At 45.0% G+C, this 19,768-nt stretch overlaps 1 protein-coding gene across 2 annotated transcripts in view; it reads left to right on the forward strand.

Annotated features, from left to right (window-relative positions):
- ANAPC4 (anaphase promoting complex subunit 4) overlaps positions 1–19,768 on the forward strand; it is a 1,458,106-nt gene that overhangs the window by 125,408 nt on the left and 1,312,930 nt on the right. The gene's annotated exons all lie outside the window — the stretch shown is intronic.

Here is a 19,768-nt window from a genome sequence, read left to right on the forward strand (position 1 = left end):
AATTTTCCAAGCTGAGAAGGCCCACACTGGCCTCCTGTGGGTAGTGCCAGGTGGAGCTACGCGATATGGCCAGGCCAATGGTTGTGATGCCATCATGGAATAAAACCCTGTTCCCAGCGTGTAAGGAATGAAGAGTGCAATGCATGCTGCAGAAATCCGTGTGCCTATCCCTGCTTTTGAAAGTCATTAATAAAAGCAGTAATTTGTCACATTCCTGGACTCCTCTGTTTGTTGGGCATTGGGTATTTCCCTTTAAACCAACCTCTGGTTTTTAATTCCGCCTCATTCTAGTGGTTGCTATTCTAAACTATCCCTGGGAAGTGGCAGGGGGGCTGGAGCTGGTATTTTAAGATTGAAAGTTTATGGGATTCAGTGTTTCGGGGGAGGTTCGGGAGGGCATTCTTTGCTTTTTTTCCAAGAGAGTGATGGCTCAGTGGCATCTTACTCACCCTATGGGAAGCCTTCAAGTGTGTCATTCGAGAATTGTGTATCTCTAAAGAGGCGGGAGTTCTAAGGGGTCTGAGGGAGGAGTTGACAGCCTGTGATTCTCGGTTGCGGGACCTGGAGAATGATGCTGGGTTCCTCACGGAGGACAGGATGCAGGCCAGATTCAGGGATGAAATTGTGGCGTTTAGTGACACAACAGAAAGGGAGGTGAGGTTTCTTAATAGGAATGCAGCTGTACAAGGGTACGTGGAGGGGCAAAGGATAGGGAATTTACTTGCCCGATTGATTGGAATTGAAAGTGTTAGGTCACATATTGCAGCAATGTGATCCTCCTCCTCCTCCGGGGGACTCGTGCAGACAGACGACGAGATAATGAGGGTGCTTCAGGATTATTACAGGGCGTTGTGTTTTTCTAGGACCAAAGTGAGCCAGGCAATGCTTGATGAGTACTTGAATCAGATTAGCCTGCACTGGGCAGCACATCTGGGTAGATAGCTGATGGAACAAGAAATTCTTAAGACCATTAGAGCGCTCCCTGCGGGGAAAGCCGCTGTGCCGGGCGGCCTATCGGCTGATTTTTATAAGGCCTATGCGGATATATTAGTCCCTTACATGCTGCGTTTGTACCAACGGGCACTGCAGGACGGCTCACTGCCAGAATCAATGTGCAACGCAGTGGTCATCCTACTTCTGAAGCCCAGGAAGAGCATATAGCATTGCTTGTCTTACCGCCCAATTTCTCTAATAAATTTGGTCAGTACAATTTGGCCCAGGGCTTTGGTTAATATGCTTGCCCCGCCAATGCCCAGATGTGTACTGGCTGATCAGGCTGGCTTTATCCCAGGATTGTCCACATCCTACGAGCTCTGCATTATAATTGGTCTCCCTTTGGTGTTGGAGCAGCAGTCCTCCGTAGTAGCTGCCCTGCTAGACGCCGAGAAGTCAATTGATGCAATTGATTAGCCTTTTCTCTTCTCTGTTTTCAGGTGTTGGGGATGAGAGAGGGCTTTATAATGATGGTTTCCCTGTTATACAAAGGACCTGTGGCATGACTGCTAGTGAACACTAGAGACTCAGCCCCTATAGAGATGGGAAAGAGAACGCAGCATCGGTGTCCGCTGTCCCCATGCTATTCATGCTCACAGTGGAACCTCTGGCGGAACTAGCTGGCTCCAGGCACATATACCAAGGAGTACAATGGTTCACGCAGAAACTAGTGATTTTGCTTTATGCGGACAATCTTATTCTGTTCATTTAAGACCCCTCAATGAACTTGGCCCCGGTTTTGAGGGATGTTTAGTTTTCGGCAGCTTCTCTGGGCTCAGTAGCAACCTGTCTAAACCAGTGCTGTTTCTCTTGACCGATGGGACCGAGAGGTTTAGCTTAAATTGGCATTCTGGTCACACTTTCTATCTTGGGGTGGAGGTGATCTCCCGAAGTGCTTTATAGAGAGAACTATGGGGTAAAGTTGCACACACTAGGCGACCTTTGGGAGGTGGTTGAACCTAGATTTGTTTCTTTACGGTCGTATATCATGGATTCAAATGGTAATTTTGCCTAGGTTTTTGTATACGTTCCTTAATGTACCCATAGTGGTTCTCGCCTCTCTGTTTAAATCACTGAAGGCCGAAATCCTGATATATATATATATGGCAAGGGAAAAGGGCCCGAGTGCCTTGGAGTAAGCTAGTGGCCTTGCGCTGATTTTTAAGCCTATTGGACGGCAGCACAAGCATCCTTTCTGCCTCATTTGTATAACAGACAAGGTGCACGTCCAGATCAAAAGGGCGATGGCTGCCCCATCGCTCTTAAGGGCGGTTGTTTTTACCTCACTGCAACAAATAACTAGGGCACGCAATATGGTTGAGCTCACATGTAGTGCTTGGAAGCGGGCAGACGGGAAAACGAGACGCAAGCTTCTATACGCCCCTCTCCTCCCTGTTAAGTATGTACCAGGGATCCCTTTGACAGGTGAGAAGGTCTTCACGCAATGCATGGACAGGTTAGGCTTGGTATGCTGGCGGGATACTTTTCCATATGAGCACTTCCTGACACTGGAAGAATTTAAGGCAAGAGGGGTGGTGTCAGCATTGGATATTTGAATGCTTTTTTTTTTTATTTTTTTTTTTTTTACTGTATTTATTTGGATGAAACATGGTACATGGTTACAACAAGCTTATACCTAGTACAAAGAAAGGCAGTGTTATCAACGAGGTCAGATCTTTGCACAATTCCCCAGGATATCATGCCCAGAGCTGTCCCCCACTCCCGACTTAACAATGGCCTTTCAAAAATAGTTTTGCCAGTTTGGGTTTGTCAAGGCCGGGACCTTACGATCATACTCCAGAAGGTGCTCCAAAGTGTCTGTAAATTGATGCAAGCGTCCTTCTTTGGCTGCAATGATTTTCTCCCCAACCAAGACTTCCCATACCTTAACCCACCAGAGAGCCAATGGCGGGCTTTCTGTGGATTTCCAGCAGCAGGCTATCGTTATTGGTGCTGCCAACAATAGTTGCATTATCAGCTGAGCAGATCTGCCAGATTTAGGATATAGTTCAGGCAGTGGGGCCCCCAGGAGCACAACCTCTGGCGTCATTGGGAGCCTGATACCCACTACATGCCTCCCTACTGAAACCCCCTGCTCCCAAAAGGAATTAATAAGTGGACAGTTGTAAAGCAACCACGAATGGAGGGGGTGTCTGTACTCCTCCTCTCTATATGGCAGAGGAGAGGCACAGAGGACCCCAGCCAAGATTCTCTATAAGGTAGCTATGGTCGAACAATCGACGCCTAGCTTCTTAGGAGGTGATGCGGGCTGGTTCTTAAGTACAATGTAGTCCCCAAGCACCCACAAAGGAATGTCCACACACTGTATTAGTTAAAACACAGTCTTTATATAAATAAGGTTCAATGTTATATACACTATCGTGATAATACACTTTGTGCTCTGACAATTCTAAAATGGTAAATATATATAGTTGTAGGTGGTACCACGATTACTCTGATTCCATTAAAATGCATCAACTGAACTCCATTCAAATAGCATACGAATCAACACAGCAAAACCATATCAACCATAGACATTTAGGAGGAAGACCATTTGTTTAGACAATTGGCAGAATACTGGCACGTTACCTAGACACAGTTCTGTATGAGGATCCCCCCCACCTGGCCACCTGTAAATGAAGATGCACCGCAAGCCCAGTCCATATATTGTCTATTAGAGTCTTATCTTCTATAGTTCTGCAACCCAATGTACCTTGCGTTGTACAGTTCTTCGTCGGGGAATCGGCGGGCCCTTCTTGCGTGCACCCCCTTTCAAGTGGGAGCCACGGGTTGTCGAACTTACGAGATGAAGAAAGGGTGAACATTGTCTTTGAGGCAGCAGCTTCGGTCCTTACGGTGCTTGTTGACGAGTGATTGAAAACGTCCTGCAACAGGCGAGGTGTGCGGTGCACCTCGACAACGATGGTTCGTTGCTGCAAAGAGTTAGTGAAGAACTTTGGCCCAGCAAGGGCGTCGAGTCATCGGCGTCTGGCGTCGGAGAATGGGACGGGCCCACGGCTGGCTTCAGTAGCTTGGTCAGTGTCTCTGAGGTCTTAGGGTGGTGGGAAACCCACTGGCGGACTCTCCTTGGTCGTCGGCGGCCTTGACTTTCTCCGGCAGAACGAAAGCGGTCGGCGATGATGAACAAGGGAGTCCTTGGGCAAACGGGAGCACGGCGGCTCCAGTCGGCGACGATGGTTGTCGACGGTGGATGGCTGTCCGGTGCTTTTCTTCATTCTCCTTGGTGGTCCCCTTATCTGGTCGGCAGCCTTTCGTAGGTCTGTCTACCAGGGAGCTTTGGCAAAGATCAGCTGGTGCACAATGGTCCCACGTAGCTCGGGAAGAGGTCTCCTTACCAGGTCCTCTCTTGGATCAGTTCTTGAAGACACAGTAGCTTTCTGATTACACGGAAGTGACCGGCGGTTCACCTTCTTCTTCCGGCTTGGCTTCGAGATTAAGCATCAAGTATCAATTTAAACTTCTGAACGATTTCTAGCAGTGAGAGGCCCCCAGATATACTGTTGAACTCCCATTCATTCTGCTCGGTCACACTTGGACAACAAATCACTCAGAAGTGCATTCAGGTAGTCAGTCAGCCAATCGGGCGCACAGTGCATTCAGGCCATTCTTCTCTATCGAGACACTCACAACACAGAATGTGGATTCAAACAAGTACTCTGCCATTTAGCACTACACAATGCATTCATACTAGTTTTGGGCAGGGTTGTTTCAGTCATTGTGTCAGTGGAAAGAAAGAAGATGGGTATCCCCTGAATCACGGACATGTGGGGGAAAGTACTGAATCAAATGTCAAGAAAAAACATGTTGCATGGAAAACCACTACAATTCTATACAGTATTAAACCAACTTCAACTGAAAAGCTGAAAGAAAGGCAAACTCAGAACATCACATACCACAAATAATCAAAAAAACAATGTTTATTAATATCGCGTAAAAACATATTAAATCAGAAATGTACGCCCATAGTTCATGTTGGGCTTTCATAATAGAAGAGCACAATGCAAAATTGTAATGCTAATGTATTCTATTAAATACACCGACTGTGTGGACAAATTTACCCAAAGGAATGCCGGAGGGGCAGAACTACCGCCAGGTGAAGGGGATCACATGGAAGGAGGCTGTCTATCATGGCAAAGCCACCAATACACGGTCAATCATGAATGTTAAACAGTCAATTTGAAATGCCAGCTGGCTAAATTGAATAATGGTGCATTGGAAAGCCACTAAGGGCAATTCTAAATACAATGTGTCAGTTTAAAAAATGTTTTTGATTAAACTTCAGATTCAATCGAGAAACATTAGATCGAGCATATGAGTTAAGTGCTTGAAGTTAACTACAAATTCTAGGGACAACGATGGTAGATGCCAAAGGTGTCAATCTACTAGATATTTAAATTAGTAGTTTCGACAAATGTATGCATCTAGTTGAAAATGCTGATGCACGTCTTCCTCAGGACGAAGCACTCTAATCAGACAGGTGCCAAGATGTTCAACTCGATACTGACCGAGGCAGATCATGCGTAGCTCATTCTAGAATAAATAACATTCTTGATTTTAAAACAAGCTTTTTATGTAGACCACACGCAAAAAACAAACGGAGTGTTAACAAAATTGTTCAGAGAAAGCCAAAACTATCAGCACATTCAAAATTAAGATCAATAGAATAAATAGTGGAAGGGAGAACAAAATAATTTATAAATAATAAATACCATGTTTTCAACCCAATTGTGGAACCTCTTCAGAGAAATAACTTCAACAAACGAATGGAAGCCACAATGAACAAGACATCAATTATTTAGTCTGTGGAGACAAAACAAGATCAATAAATGAATTGGGGTGGGAAAACCCCTAATTCAAAAAAAGGGAACCGTGAGAGGATCAGCTAAAGACCCAATAGCACTGGACTATAGCAACCTCACTAGGCCATTCAGTGCATTGATCACCTGTGTGTCTAAACAGGATATAATCTCAGAATTCCAAGGGGTGACATGATTTATCCTGTCTTGCATTTGTTTCAGCGAACTCGTTCCGTTCATGGACCACTGTAATTCACCACCTGGATTGTCAACTGAGGGAGCTGTGAAGGGACATAACAAACAAATAAATGGTCAGCGTATGAAAACTAATGGCTGTGCATGTACATGTATCGAAAAAAGCAAACCAAGTAACAGCTAAGGCACAACTTCCAATAGTACTTTTTACAATAACAAATTGTAAAGCAAAATTAACTTGACCGCATCAAATCTATAGCTCAACCATTGGAGCCTGCTAAAAAAAAACAGCAAGCTAGAATAAACTAGAGGTACTAGGTCCTGGCAAAATGGAAAATGAGCATGATGCTTTTAAATGCACGGACCTGCCTCACTTTTGGTTGTTACAACCGTGCCCCTGTTGAAGTGATCTATGGTGCACTACAGCAGTAACGGAACCGCAACGGACACAGATGCAGAAGGAGTTTGTAAATACTGTGACTTACCCAAATGCCATGGCCACGGAACTGACCAAAACGCCTCGCTACACTGGCTGAAGGAGTGGAATAGAGGACCCGCAAAACCTAACTGACATACATGATAGCTGAAGTGTGGATGTGGACGTCGCCCATGTGACCCGGCAAACTAATGTAAACCGCTCTGGAGGGAGTGGCCTTGGTTGCCGGAATTGCCAAGCACTGATGGTCAGCTGGCAAGAAAAAACTGTGCATATCCTAATATGCAAAGTACATGTGTCATGCTGAAAAGTACCAGACGCCCATAATGATGGTATCAGACAATGCAGCGTCTAAAGGTGACCAACCCGCAGTTAAAGCAATAAACTGGTACAGACTAAGCCATCAGTCATATTACTTTTGGCAAAATGTAATGCATCCTAAGCCAAACTAAATATTATCCAAGGGGCAAAATAAAAAAATGAAAATAAAACTCATTAACAAAAAAACGAAGGAAAAATGACCTCGGGATTCATTACCAAAGGTTGCACATGGCAATGGGTAAAAAGAAACCAACATGCCTCATACAGTTAGTCATACTAATGAAGATGCATAAACTCCTCAAAAATTAGAATAAGCATAAAAGAACACCACATGAAAAATCAATGCAGCTAAGTGGTCCAATCAACAACAAGACAACCATTCCTTCTGAAGATTAAGTCCCACTTGATAACTCTGTGTGTTAAACATCTACCACTATTCGCGCTGGGATAACCTGTTGGCCATAGAATGGGAATCGACACCTCTGATTAATTCAAGAGCCCACCATCTCAGTTCATCACAACTGTGATTTTCTTTTTTTTTCTTCTTTTTTCAATGAAGTGGGAGACCAATGGTAATGTCTAACTTTTGGTTGTGATGTTGGACTTGTGCTCTGTAATTCTAAGTTTAACGGGCCTAGATGTTTTGCTTATATATGATAGGGAGCATGGACAAATGATAAAATATATAACATTCTTAGAGTTACAGGTCATATGATCTTTAAGGGTCCAAAATTTCTTGTTAATGTCAACCGTACTACATGCCGTGGTGGATTTGCATTGGCAACAAGAACCACATGGAAAATGTCTGCAAATCTTTTTAGAACCCCAGAGGCCAGATATGGTCTTTGGACCTTGTTTAACTCCTGCTCTGTCAGCTTTTGATGGCCAATTTTTCAAATTTCAGCCTTTTTTTAAAGGCATAGATGGGATATTGCAGAGAGGGATTATTGAGTTGCAACAAAGGCCAATGTGTACAAATAGCCTTTTTGATGGCATAATGATGAGTGCTAAAGGTCATTGCACATACCAATCTTGAGTTAAGCAAATCTTCTTTGGGATTCTCGGCTAGTAAGATGTCCCTATGTCGATTCCTAGCCCTCTTGCGGGATTGTCTAAGTACATGTGGTGGTTAACACCCTACTGCGCATTCTACTCTGTATAATGCCTGCTTGAGTAGAGAAGTCCTCCTTATTGGTACAGTTCCATCTGGCTCTCAGAAATTGGCGGTAAGGAATGCTGACATGTAAAGACTGGGGGGGAAGCTGTTGAAGTGGAGAATGGTATTCCTGTCTGTGCTCTTAGTTATTGCAATCTCCACTAGGGATGAGTTGAGGATCACTCCTTGAGTCTATAAATTCTTTCATAATTGGAAGAGACTCAAGCTGGGGAATGTTGGATTACAAAGATTCAACGTCCAAAGTGATGATCAAGTTGGAGGAAGGATTGAATGGTAATCCTTCAAGATGTAAAATAGCATCAGTGGTGTCCGCTAGATAAGTAGCTGTTGATGCCGCTAGAGGTTTGAGAACGCATATTCGTCACACACTCTATTCATCCAGGTCCCACCCCACGGCGTACCCACAAAATACGGTCGTTGGGAAGGCTCCAGCCAGTCTGGCCGGCACTTCCCCCACATTACCATATATGGAACTTCCACCCAACAGCCAGTTGGGGAGAAGGAACAGAGTCAGGGATTCCCGGGACTTCGGGAAAAACCAAGGTAACAGGCAATGGACTGCAAGAGGCCACCAGGGCCCTCTTGTCTCCATCAGGAATCCATTGATACCAATGACAGGGCCTGGGCATCTCAAAATGGAGGACGCTCAGGGCACATGTCAATTCACCACGGAGCTGCCACCAGCCCCTACCCTGCTCTGTGGCCCACTACAGGTGCCCAAAAACATACACTAGGAGCACAGGGTCGTACTCCCACCCATGGGTGCCATAAGGGTATCCCAAGGGTCTGTTGACCAAACCAAATACAGGAAGAGCCGCACCACCAGGAGTCCCACGTGAACTCTTGCGCAGAGAACAAGTCAGAACACATGATAAAAAGCAACAAAGGACAAGGATTCAGAGGCCCTGTCCCTCTGATGCATTTCACGCATCATAACAGTCCCACCACATATGAAGATAGTTCCCTCGTGCCCCACATTTCCACCTGCACAGTGGTTCCCTAGATGCCTGGAAATGGTATAGCTGAACCAGTGAGTAATGCCACCGAAACATTAGTTTCAGGGCGCATTAGTTATTAGTGGCATCTAGAGGAGGAATCATTTCTAGCCCAAATGTCCGACCAGGATTCGTCCTCTAATGGTCGCCCCAGGTCACCTTCCCAACTGCGAATGAGGGACGGTCGGCTAGCATTTATAAGAGTCTGTATATCTTCGAGACACCTTTTGGCTTGACTACCTTCTTGGATTGTAAGTTCACCACCAGTCCCTTGTAACTGCTGGCTGTGTTTTCCAGTTGCGAAACTGGCCATAAGAGAACCTGTCTGCTTCACTAAGCTGTAAGGCTGCTTTAGATTTTTCAAAGGTGTATGGTTGGCCGCCTTCAAAGTGCTGGGCTAGTGTTTGTAGGCCCCCCTGTATCCACTTCTTAAAGGCCCCTGGTTGCGTCTTTGGGGGGGAGGTATGAGGGGGGAGGCTGGGTTGTAGAAGAACGGGATGTAAGGGCCTATACCTTTTAGGGATCATCTTGTTTCTCAGCGCCCACCTCCAAGCCTTCAATGTCACTCTAGACGAGGTCTGCAAGTCACGTCCTTGTTCCTGTGCTGGATGGGTGGGCAAATGGGAGGAAGCGCAGTGGGAGTGAGAGTCTAGCCTGCTCAATCATCGCCCACTTAGGAAGGGGGTCGTGAGATGCCCATGCCAGAAGATGTGAGGTCCGCGCAGCGATGTAGTACCTGCGGAGGTCCGAACCCCTAGTCCCCCACCCCCCACCCTGGCGGCCCCTAGAATTACCTTCCTGGGGATTCCAGCCTCTCCAACCCACCAGATAAACCATGTGATTTTACGTTGGTGGCGATCCAGGGCTTTCTGTGGGATGTCTACTGGTAGGGAAGTGCAAAAGTACAGACACCGGGGGAACAGGTTCATTTTGACTGCTGTGATGCGTCTCAGTAGAGAGATTTCTTGTGTTGCCCATCTCTCTAGGTCCTTCTCCAAGTTCTCAAAGAGAGGTGGAAAATTGGCCCCGAACACGTCCCATGGATGCGATGTGATCCGGACCCCCTAATATTCCACCAAACCACTCTCCCATTTCATTGGACTGGAGGCTTGCAGGGCGCCCACCTGACTGCTCTTTTCACCTCCTTTAAGGATACAGGAATGGATGCTCCGTCGGGTGCAGGGTGACCCGGCTCCTGGGCTCTCGTCTGCCTCACCCATCACGACGAGGGTACCCGCTTCATTCCCTTGATCTCAGATGATTGTGGCACATAATCCATCCTTCTCCGATGTTATCCTGCTTCAGGCCCGGCCTTCATGCGGAGGCCATCAGCAGCACGACCACATCGCTGGCGCTGCTAGCCACGCCCCCGGTATTGGATATTTTGATATACTTATAATTGCATTTTGGTCTAAGGGAGTGGTTCAGTGATCTTCCTTGTGAGCCCCCGACTGCGCTGATCCTAGAGGGCGTGCTCAACGCTGGGGGTTTGGAAAATGTGTCTCCAAATTTTGCCTCTATGACAGACTGGGATGGGCTAGGTATCCCCTGGTCAAGTGGGTGGATGCTTTGGGAACCCACCTTTTGGACGATATCTGAAGATAATGTTTCATGCAAACATGGAAAGTAGCTATCAATAATGGTTTCAAATTAATGCAGTTAAAATATCTGCACCAGTTTTATCTGACACCAGTGGATATACATAGGGTTTTCCCAGAAACTCTGGATTCTTGCTGGAGGTTTGGTAACTACCCCGCCTCTTTTTTACACCTTGTATGGTCCTGCCCTTGCATCCAATCGTTTTGGGCACAAGTGTTCGGGGTGTTAGCGGTAACTCCATCTCCCATCGTAGCATTACTGGGATACATGTACGAACTTCCTAAACAAGTTAGGAAGCTTCTGGGTTTGCTGTTACTGTTGTCCAACAGGAGAGTGGCGATGGTGTGGGGGAAGGGCTTTGCCCTCCTATATACGAACAATGGAGAAATGACATGTTGTAGTGCTATGAAATGGAGTACAGTTCCATCGCTGCGAGGCCGAAGGACATTTGGGATCCATATGTTGCACATTTGCTGTCAATTAGTGACCGATCCGAAAGCTCGGAACATGACTCATTCGCATAGATTTGGATGCAATTGTCTCCTTTCTCTTTGGTTGTGGTCACCTTATCTATATTGTTTGGGGTGAGGATTGTGTAGCTGTCTGAAGTGTAATTGTTGTAGTGTAACTGTCGTACATTTGTTTTTGTCTTAAAAAATAATATAGATCGTTTTTTTAAAAAAAGAAAGCGAGACAGAGATGGCAATATGTTTGCCAATAGAATGTCTTTCTTACATCTGTAACTATCAATGGATATGGATCTGCAGTCAGTACAACAGTGTGATTTTTTTTTTTTACATTTTTTTTTTTTACCATGAGCAAGCCAACTGCACTCACCGTCTTGCCAACGTACTGTATTAGCCCTTCACATTAGTTCAAGGTGATATGCTCTATGCCTTGAGTCAGTGAGGACATGTGGAGTTAGGACCCCGATCATTTTTAATCCGGAGTGTCTTTATTCTTTTACTGCAGTAAGTCGAGTTGCTTTCCTGATGGTGGTACTATAATTCTTAATTCAGTTTTGGGGATTTAGAGTTCTGGCTTTGCGTGTTTCTGGACTAATTTCTTGGAAAGATACATTGATTGTGCATTAGCAGTACACCGAGTGGTAAGCGTCTGTTTCATACAACTTTGTAACTAAGTTCAACTAAATTAATTCAATGATTCACCCCGTTAGGAATTTTCTTTTTGCACCTTTCCCTTCGTAGGTTTCTGTGGGACACCCCGTCTTTCTGCTTGTTTTGAACCCTGTCCTGACTTTCTGGAGCTAAGGAAAGCCTTCTGCTTTACTTCCCTTGCCTGTTTTGCTCATTCCTTTGAGGAAACTGACTAGTCCCCAAGACTCCTAGTACTGAGAGACTGTCTCTCTCTTAGTGAATTTGTACGGTTACAATTGCACACTTCACCTTACAGCAGGGTTCTCCAACTACAGGCCTTACAATTCATGAGCTAAATTTGCATACAATGATGCTAAGTGTATGCAAACTATTTTGCTTGAATATTAATTAGGTATATCCTGAAATCCCATCAGGATTCCTGTCCTCGAGGCTTGGAGTTGGACAATCCTGCCTCACAGTGAAGTGTAGTTAGGTTACTTTACATACCTGTATCCTTATATCATTTTATATAATGTTTTTTGGTTACTTTTAATATGTGCTTAAGGCAAGCTGGTGGCAGCTGTTATTTCTTCAATTTGTTATTTCTCTAGTGTACTTTTGCAATTACTGCAAATGGCTACTAAAGGGGGCTAGCACCTTGAGATGGATGTGCCACGAGGCTTTTCACTTACCAGCTCAGGTTAGGAAATATCTTAAATGCAATTCCATCTCCTGGGGAAACCTTTGGCTTTCGTGGGCTGAGGGGCGTTGTGCATCTGCCAGAGAACGGGTTGGGGCTGTCTAGTCTCGCTGCTCATCTCTAGTGCCTGAATGTCTATTGCTGGACAGATGTGGTGACCAGTGGCTATTCATGATTGTCCAGCCACTGGCTGTTTGAATGATGCAGATCCTTACCATTTCTTGGGCTTGCTCCCAGTCTGAATCTTGGAGAAAAGGAAGACTTGTGCAACTCTTCATTGGAACCAAGACGTCTTTGACGAAGAGCAGCCTGCTGATGACCCAAAGGCCACCTTTTGTAGTTGACGAGCATCGACTCCAGTGTTGTCCCGGTGAAGACCTGCTCATGGGTCTTCATCTCAAGAAGGCCTTCATTGGTGCTTCTTCCCCTGGACCGGTGGGAATAACCAGTTTCGACCGCTGCTTGAAGATCTGTACCTGCTGAGCCTTCTAAAGTGTCCCTAGACCAAACGGTGGACGGACATCTCTCTCCTTGGTTACCTCGCTGCAGCTGTCGCTGTTCCAAACAGAGCCTTGAAACTTTGCAGATATTCATCTTGTGCCACAAGTCGCTGGTTCCTGCATTTTCAGCCATCTTTCACCAAGAGAAGCTGTTATGGACACGCACCTGTGTCTGATGCCTGAAGATCACCTATCGCAGCCTGACCTTGATAACATCTGCTGAGAAACTCCTTCATTCCGGTGAGGTGTGCTGAAGTGATCTGCACCACAGAAGTCTTCACCTTTCCTTGTTTGGGTCTTCTACTGGAAGCTGTCTGGAACTGATTCCTGTGTACCACGACGGACAGAAATCCTGACAAAGAAAATTACCTCTGCGCCTGCTACCCATGGGCCTTCCTGAAACAGACCAAATGCAGAAGATTGTGTCCCCAACGGAGTCTGGAAAATCAACTGGTCTCTGGAAGAATCAGAGTTTGGGGCGGGAGGGTAAGTTAACGTACCTGTTTCTGTGCCTGCCCTGTCTCCCACAGGGTTACATGGGCATAATATATGGGCATAAAGTCTTGGGCTTAATGCACTCTTACCTGAACTTTTGTGGTGGAACTGGGGTTAAGGATCCTTCCCTCGGCTATCGTAGTGTTTTGGATTGAGTTGATTACTTAGCTGTACTTTACTTGAACTTTTATCTAACTTTGGAACTCTTATTAATCATGACCACTGGCATTGCTATTTCTAAAAATAATTACCTGATGAAGTATATGCTTTGGAACTGGTGACCCGTGGACACAAGACTCCAACCCACCTTAAGGTTGCACTTCATAACAATTAGGGAAGCTGTTTTGGGTTGTTTCTAAAGCGTTCTATTTTCTTTGCATCTGACTATTTGCATGTATTGCACTGGTAATTGATTCATATGTAATTCTATTTCTCCTAAGGGTGGATGTTGTGAAGGCATCATGAAGTAAGACACAGACAACAGATTCAGTTTTATAAAATAAATGGTTTATTTCTTAAATGTCAGAATGAAGTAAGACCTAACTTGCTGTATGCTAAGGTGGATTTTCCCTACCCAAATAAACTAAGAATAGTCTTTGTCATTAAGTTCTAGTCCAAAAGTCTGTCTGTGTCCAAAACCTATATTTGTGCTCACAGCTAAAGATATACAATGTGTAGGTAACCAAAGTAACAGTGTTCAAAATAAAGTTCAGAGCTTCATCCAGCTCCTGGCTTGCTTTTCAGTTTCCCCTTGACTAGGTTCAAAGCAGCTCCACAAAAAGTTCAGGCTCCCTTGCCCAAGTTCAACGCAGTTCCAAAAGGCCTCAGAGTCCTTTTCCCCAAGCTCAACACAATTCCAAAATGCCCCGGGGTCTCCTTCCCCAACCATAACACTGTTCCAAAAGGCCTTTGGGTTCCCTTCCCCAAGAAGGCAGCTCTTCTAGCTTCACATTTACAGTTAATTCACCTATCTCGGCTTTCAATATCGATTAAAAATCCACTTTGGAACGTTTCAGGCTTTTCAACAATTTACTTAGATTGCTTATCTCTTTAGTCACTTAAACACTTGTTAGGCAAAACAGCTTTAGCCTCTTGACTTTCCTTGGTGCACTCCAAGTAGGGTTACTCCATCTATGCGCAGTTGTCGGTCCACACAGTCCACCCATACAGGTCACGCAACCGATAACTCTTGGCAATTTGTAAGTTCTTTGATTCTCATTGGACGTCCCTGCCAACACAGGCTTCCTCTTCGCACCTGTATTATCAGTCCATGTGTACTTATGTTTCTCCTTGGCAGTCTCTCTTGACTCTGCCAACACGTTAACTTCACACAACTCACTTTGTGGTGTTTTATTCCTTGTCACAACCTTGCTTTCACACTATTCAATAGTGCTTATCATTTGCCTTTCACCTACTTCCCAAGCTCAGTATATTGCAGCTTGTTCAGTATTAAATATTTTTCCTTTGGTCTCCAGGCCCATTCATTACAAGTTTTCACTCAATCGGCATCTTCCTTTGCCTGCACAAAGCCCCTGGAGTGCCCCGGCATGAGTGCTCCCTCTCTGCCACTCACAGGTGTACGGCTGCTCCTTCGAGTGCTTTCGTGTTCCTCTGACTTTCGCTCGCCCCCTCTCTATTGGGAGCTCTGGCAAGCAGTGCTTGCCTCTTCTGAGCCATCTTGCTGATGTCTGCTGCGTATTGGAGACTTGTGTGTGTCCCTTCAGCGGGGTACACATGGCTCGGGGATCTGCAGTGCTCTCGGCCCTCTCGTGGCCCGTTCTGACCTCGGCATCTTTCTTGCTCTCCTGCAGCTCCCTGCGTCCTTTTCACTGGTCCCTCTCCAGCCTGCTCCACGTCATCTTGGCTTCCAAGGTGGTTCTCTCTCTACAGGTGGGTCTCTCCTTTTTATATGGACCTGTAGCCTCTGAATTGGCTGCAGGTGCAAGTCCTTTGCCTGGCCATAATTACTTTTGTCAATGGGACATGCCTGACCGTTACAGTGGTGTTCCACTGTCCTCAGCCTAGTCCCAGTACCCAATTGGTGTGCACAGATGGAAGTGTGCATCACTCCTAGTTGCCTCTTCCTTGTCCTGGTCTTAAAGGAATATGTATACGGGATAGTTGCTGTGTGTGATGGTGGGGAAGACTGGTAATAACCTACATCGATAGGGGGAGGGGAGGATGTGTTTTGACAATTTCTTAATCTAACCAGAGGAGGTGAATGTGGGTCTAGCCTACCCATATAAGGAGGTGTTCTCATTATTGTGCTCTTCCATGTCCCTCTATATTGATAATATACTCAAGGGTTATTTTGAAATTAAGAAAGGGAGTGGGTTTGACAGTACCCTATAAAAGGCTTCAGGGATTGAAGATTCATGATGAAATGGAAATTTAAGATTTCGCGTCTCGTCTGAGTACATTCTCCTTCCATTTCCCTAATCTCATCCACCAAGGTGATTCTCCCTCGCATATCCACCCCAAAGGTCCAGATCCAAAAGTGATGGCCTTTCCCTGGCCACCTAAGCAGAAGATATCGGGGAGAAGGAAGTGAGGACGCCTTCAGGTTTATCAGTGTTTATATATGTTTTATAAGGTTTTGTGTGACAATATTTACTTGTAATTTGTATATGCTTTGTGTGTAACCAAAAGGCCTAATAAAGAATTGTATGTTTTATATTTGCATGGGGTTGTTAACTCTGTGCTTAACTTTTAGTAACATATATATCTGGACTGTCGCTTAGAGGGATGTCTTAAGGTATCCCTGTTTCTTAGTTCAAAGACATTATACAATTAGTCACCCCTGCATGGCGCCTTTCCACCTTGCTTTAATTTGTTGGATTAATTATTCCAGTAATTGTGCATCAAATTAAAGATGTATTAATTGTTCAATCGCCCGTATGTCGACACGTGTTCCGACTGTATTTGGTCCTCTTCAAGACAGGGCTTCTTAATAGTACAACTTAATTCAATTCGAGTCTTCTTCAAAAGTCATTATATTTTGGATAATGATCCCTCATTTTCCTACGACTGCCCCCAGGTTAGTGAAGGCCTAGTGACCCTCCAGCCTTCCGTGTGTGTTAAGCAAAAATTGTATTTTTATATATTTACTGTCTAACTGGAATTACTGGTGTTGATCTGTGTTTACTCATTGTAGCCCTAAACCACTTCACACCTTTCCTGAGACTGAGCCTTGACTGCCCAGCTACTTCTTCTTGATTGGGTTCTGGCTAACCTCTGTCATCTCCGTTAATCCTAATAGGGTAGCCTCCCAATATACTCCCACCAGAGCTGATTTTGGAAATCCATCTGTACACCCACAGATGCCTCCTTCCTTGAAACGCACCATAAGGCTCCACAAGGCTTCACTCTGGCTCAGACTGGCATCACTGGTGCCTCGACATGCTGGAAGTTATGCAAACAGCATACATGTTGAACTACGTTTGCTCTTTTTACCTCTGTTCTGTACCTGTTTTCCACAGTTACCGCTGTAGGACTTCTCAGAACTGCCACTTGAAGGAGGTTGGTTCTTCTGTGTCCTAACGAATAAATCAGAACATGGTAGACTGATGTCTTCCTCAGACAACCATGATGCTTTTTTGTGCCTTTCACAGGATCATGACCTGCAGGAATATGTTCCTGCTGATTAATGGGTCACAGATCTTCATCGCCTTGAGCACATCTGGCCAGAGCACAGGCCGTGTAATTGAAAAGCGCATTTCTCCACAAAAGTTACTGTCAGGGACACTGGTTTTTGATGTTAGAACTCCGCTTCAGAGGAGTCTCTGGGTCTGCAGAGCAGTCTTTCTGTGCACCGTCTCCAGACTTGGTAGGTAAGCTAAAGACCAGCCAGTCCCATGGCAGAACATACTCCATAGAGTGGACGGCTTTCATGCTGCCATACTCAACATGGTCCAGCAGGCTCATCCGGTGCTGGTGGATCTGTTTTTTTTCACACAACCCACTCATGTGTTGTCACTGCTTCCAGAGTCGGGTGCCCCTCATTGGGTGCCAGCTGACCGGGTTACCTCCATAGAAAGTTTGACTTCTTTCTGGAGGCTTATGTATCTTTTGGCCTAAACAGCATGTGTGATTTGGATATTTTGACACCCCTGTAGAGTGTGGTTCTGTTTCTCTAATTGATCAGGGCTTACTGGATTTGGCACAAGGCCTACTGAAGTTGAATGGCCTTGATATCTCACTGGATTCGTAGACAGGACATTCTCCTTTCTTGTTGGGTGTTAACTTGGGGTCATTTCATAATCTTTAACATCCTGTGCCACCTGACCAGTACGGCTGAGGGCAGAGTCCATGCATTCTGAAGGCTGATGCTCTCCATAACTTGCTCCTAACCTTCAGTGAGGCGATCATAGAGCCCATCAGGATAGTATGGCAGAATCCCTCATCTTTACTTCTTGTACCTAAACATTGGCAAAGAAGAATTTCCTGGGTCGGAGTGACCTGATATTCCTGTCTACTAACAATATCCTTGTTTTAAGGCTTCCACTTTTGGGCTAGACTGATGTCATTCCGCACACTACCTCCTGATATGACATGTATGTCAGAAAGGTCTTTGTGTCAGTCTTGCACAGATGACCGTCCATGTTTCTTTTGTATTTAAGCTAGTTACACCCTTACACTGTGGAACACAACATGTAGGGCCCCTTCCCATTCACCATAATTTGCTAGAAGGCAACAGCAAAGCAGATACTTCAGGCAAGGCTCGACAGTCAGCTGGGTAGCACTCTCCATGTGCTCAGATGCATAGGTATAGCGTTATTCTTGGATAATATCATCTTGATTTTCCAAGGATATCTAGTTCAAGCTGTTGGACATACTGTTCGATGGCAAAAGCATGTTCAGTGTCAGTTTTCCCTGATCTAGTGGCTGAATAGCTAGTCATACAGAGGGTGTCACTGTGGGGATGTCGAAGGAGACTGGGCATGATCATACAGTAGATATCCCATCTGGGGAGACTAAAACCATAGGGAGGGGTGATAGATCAGGGACAACGCGTCTGTCTTAGAAGCAAGACGGCGCAACACAGGTTTGAATCACGATCCCACGCTTAGAAACCAAACTCTGGTATTAAGCGTGTTATAAAAGAATTTTAAAAAATCAATAATAGAGTAACATCACAGTAGCCCTTGGTAAAGTCAGTCCCATAGGTAAAGAGAACCACCATTAAAGTATAGGAGAGACCTCCAAAAACCACAAAACTATTTAGCACCTGGTTTCTTCTGCAACATTATGCCACCCTCTGCGTAGAATACACCAAAGAAAGACCCACTGGAGGTAACAAATTATGCTATAATCCAGTATTGTCCCAGCTCTGGAAAGAAACTCTATTTCCCACAAACTCACGGGAGTGGGGTGTGGTAGTCATTTTGGATTCTTCACATATAAAAAAATCCTAGAGTGGCCACAACAGGTGATATGATTATCATTTGTTTGTTTTATCTTAGAAGATTTAATCCAAAAGATAGAATTGTGGGGAACTTTGTATTAAGACTGGATTGAGAATAAAGATTCAAGAAACTTTGAAGGAGAACTGAGTTAAGGAGTTAATCAACAAACTGGAACCACAGTTGAACTCCAGCACTGGAATGGAAAAGCTGAAATCCGATTGCAGTTTGTAAAGTGATTGCATGCCCAAAAGATTATGCTGCCTAACATTTGGTGATTTACTAACTTGGCTAAAAAACCTAACCTGGCTAGAGGAGGTCATACCAGTTATCGGAAAATGCCCCTCAGCTCTGGAGCGAAAGCAAGCTCTGAAGAAAGAGTTAAAAACTGTCATTTGCAAAGTGATGAGTAGTTTAGTGTCTGAGGATAAAAGACTGAGAAGATCACTGTTAATACATTAATATCTGATTTTCTTTTTCATTTTTGCTTTCTTTGAGCAGAATCCCTTACAGGCTTGGTTTGAAGCATGAGCAAACCTCAGAGAGGTGTGTGACAACTCTCAATTCGATCATCACACCTTCCATGTCAAAAAGGGACTACCACCCCTACAACTCTTTGAGGGACTCGTTCTCATTGTTAGTATATGGTCGGAAGTCGATGCAAGCTTTGCAAGGAACTGAAGGATTCACATCACTCGTTCAGCTCTGGTACGCTTGTGAATGGGACATTTCTTTGCAAGGATGATTCTTCCCCACACCTTCACCCTCTCCAAGCTCTTCAACGCTTCCAAAGTGAAGTAATTGTGGCCATCTTTCTACTCGGCCACCTCTAACTCCATTGCTGCTCTGTGCTTTATTTGTGAAAGATTGGTACAGACCCTAGCCCTTACAGAGGTGGAGATTAACAGGTCAGGGCCAGCGGCAGTTTTATTTTTCATTACGCCAGGATAAAGGCCTCAAGTCAGGGAAGGTAGTCCACGTCTGTCTCTTTTAATAAACACCCCTGCAAACATAAAACCGGAGTGTTCCCTTTTTCCCCAT

Source organism: Ambystoma mexicanum, chromosome 6q, assembly GCF_040938575.1.
Source record: "Ambystoma mexicanum isolate Mex_15411 chromosome 6q, UKY_AmexF1_1, whole genome shotgun sequence".
NCBI lineage: Eukaryota > Metazoa > Chordata > Amphibia > Caudata > Ambystomatidae > Ambystoma > Ambystoma mexicanum.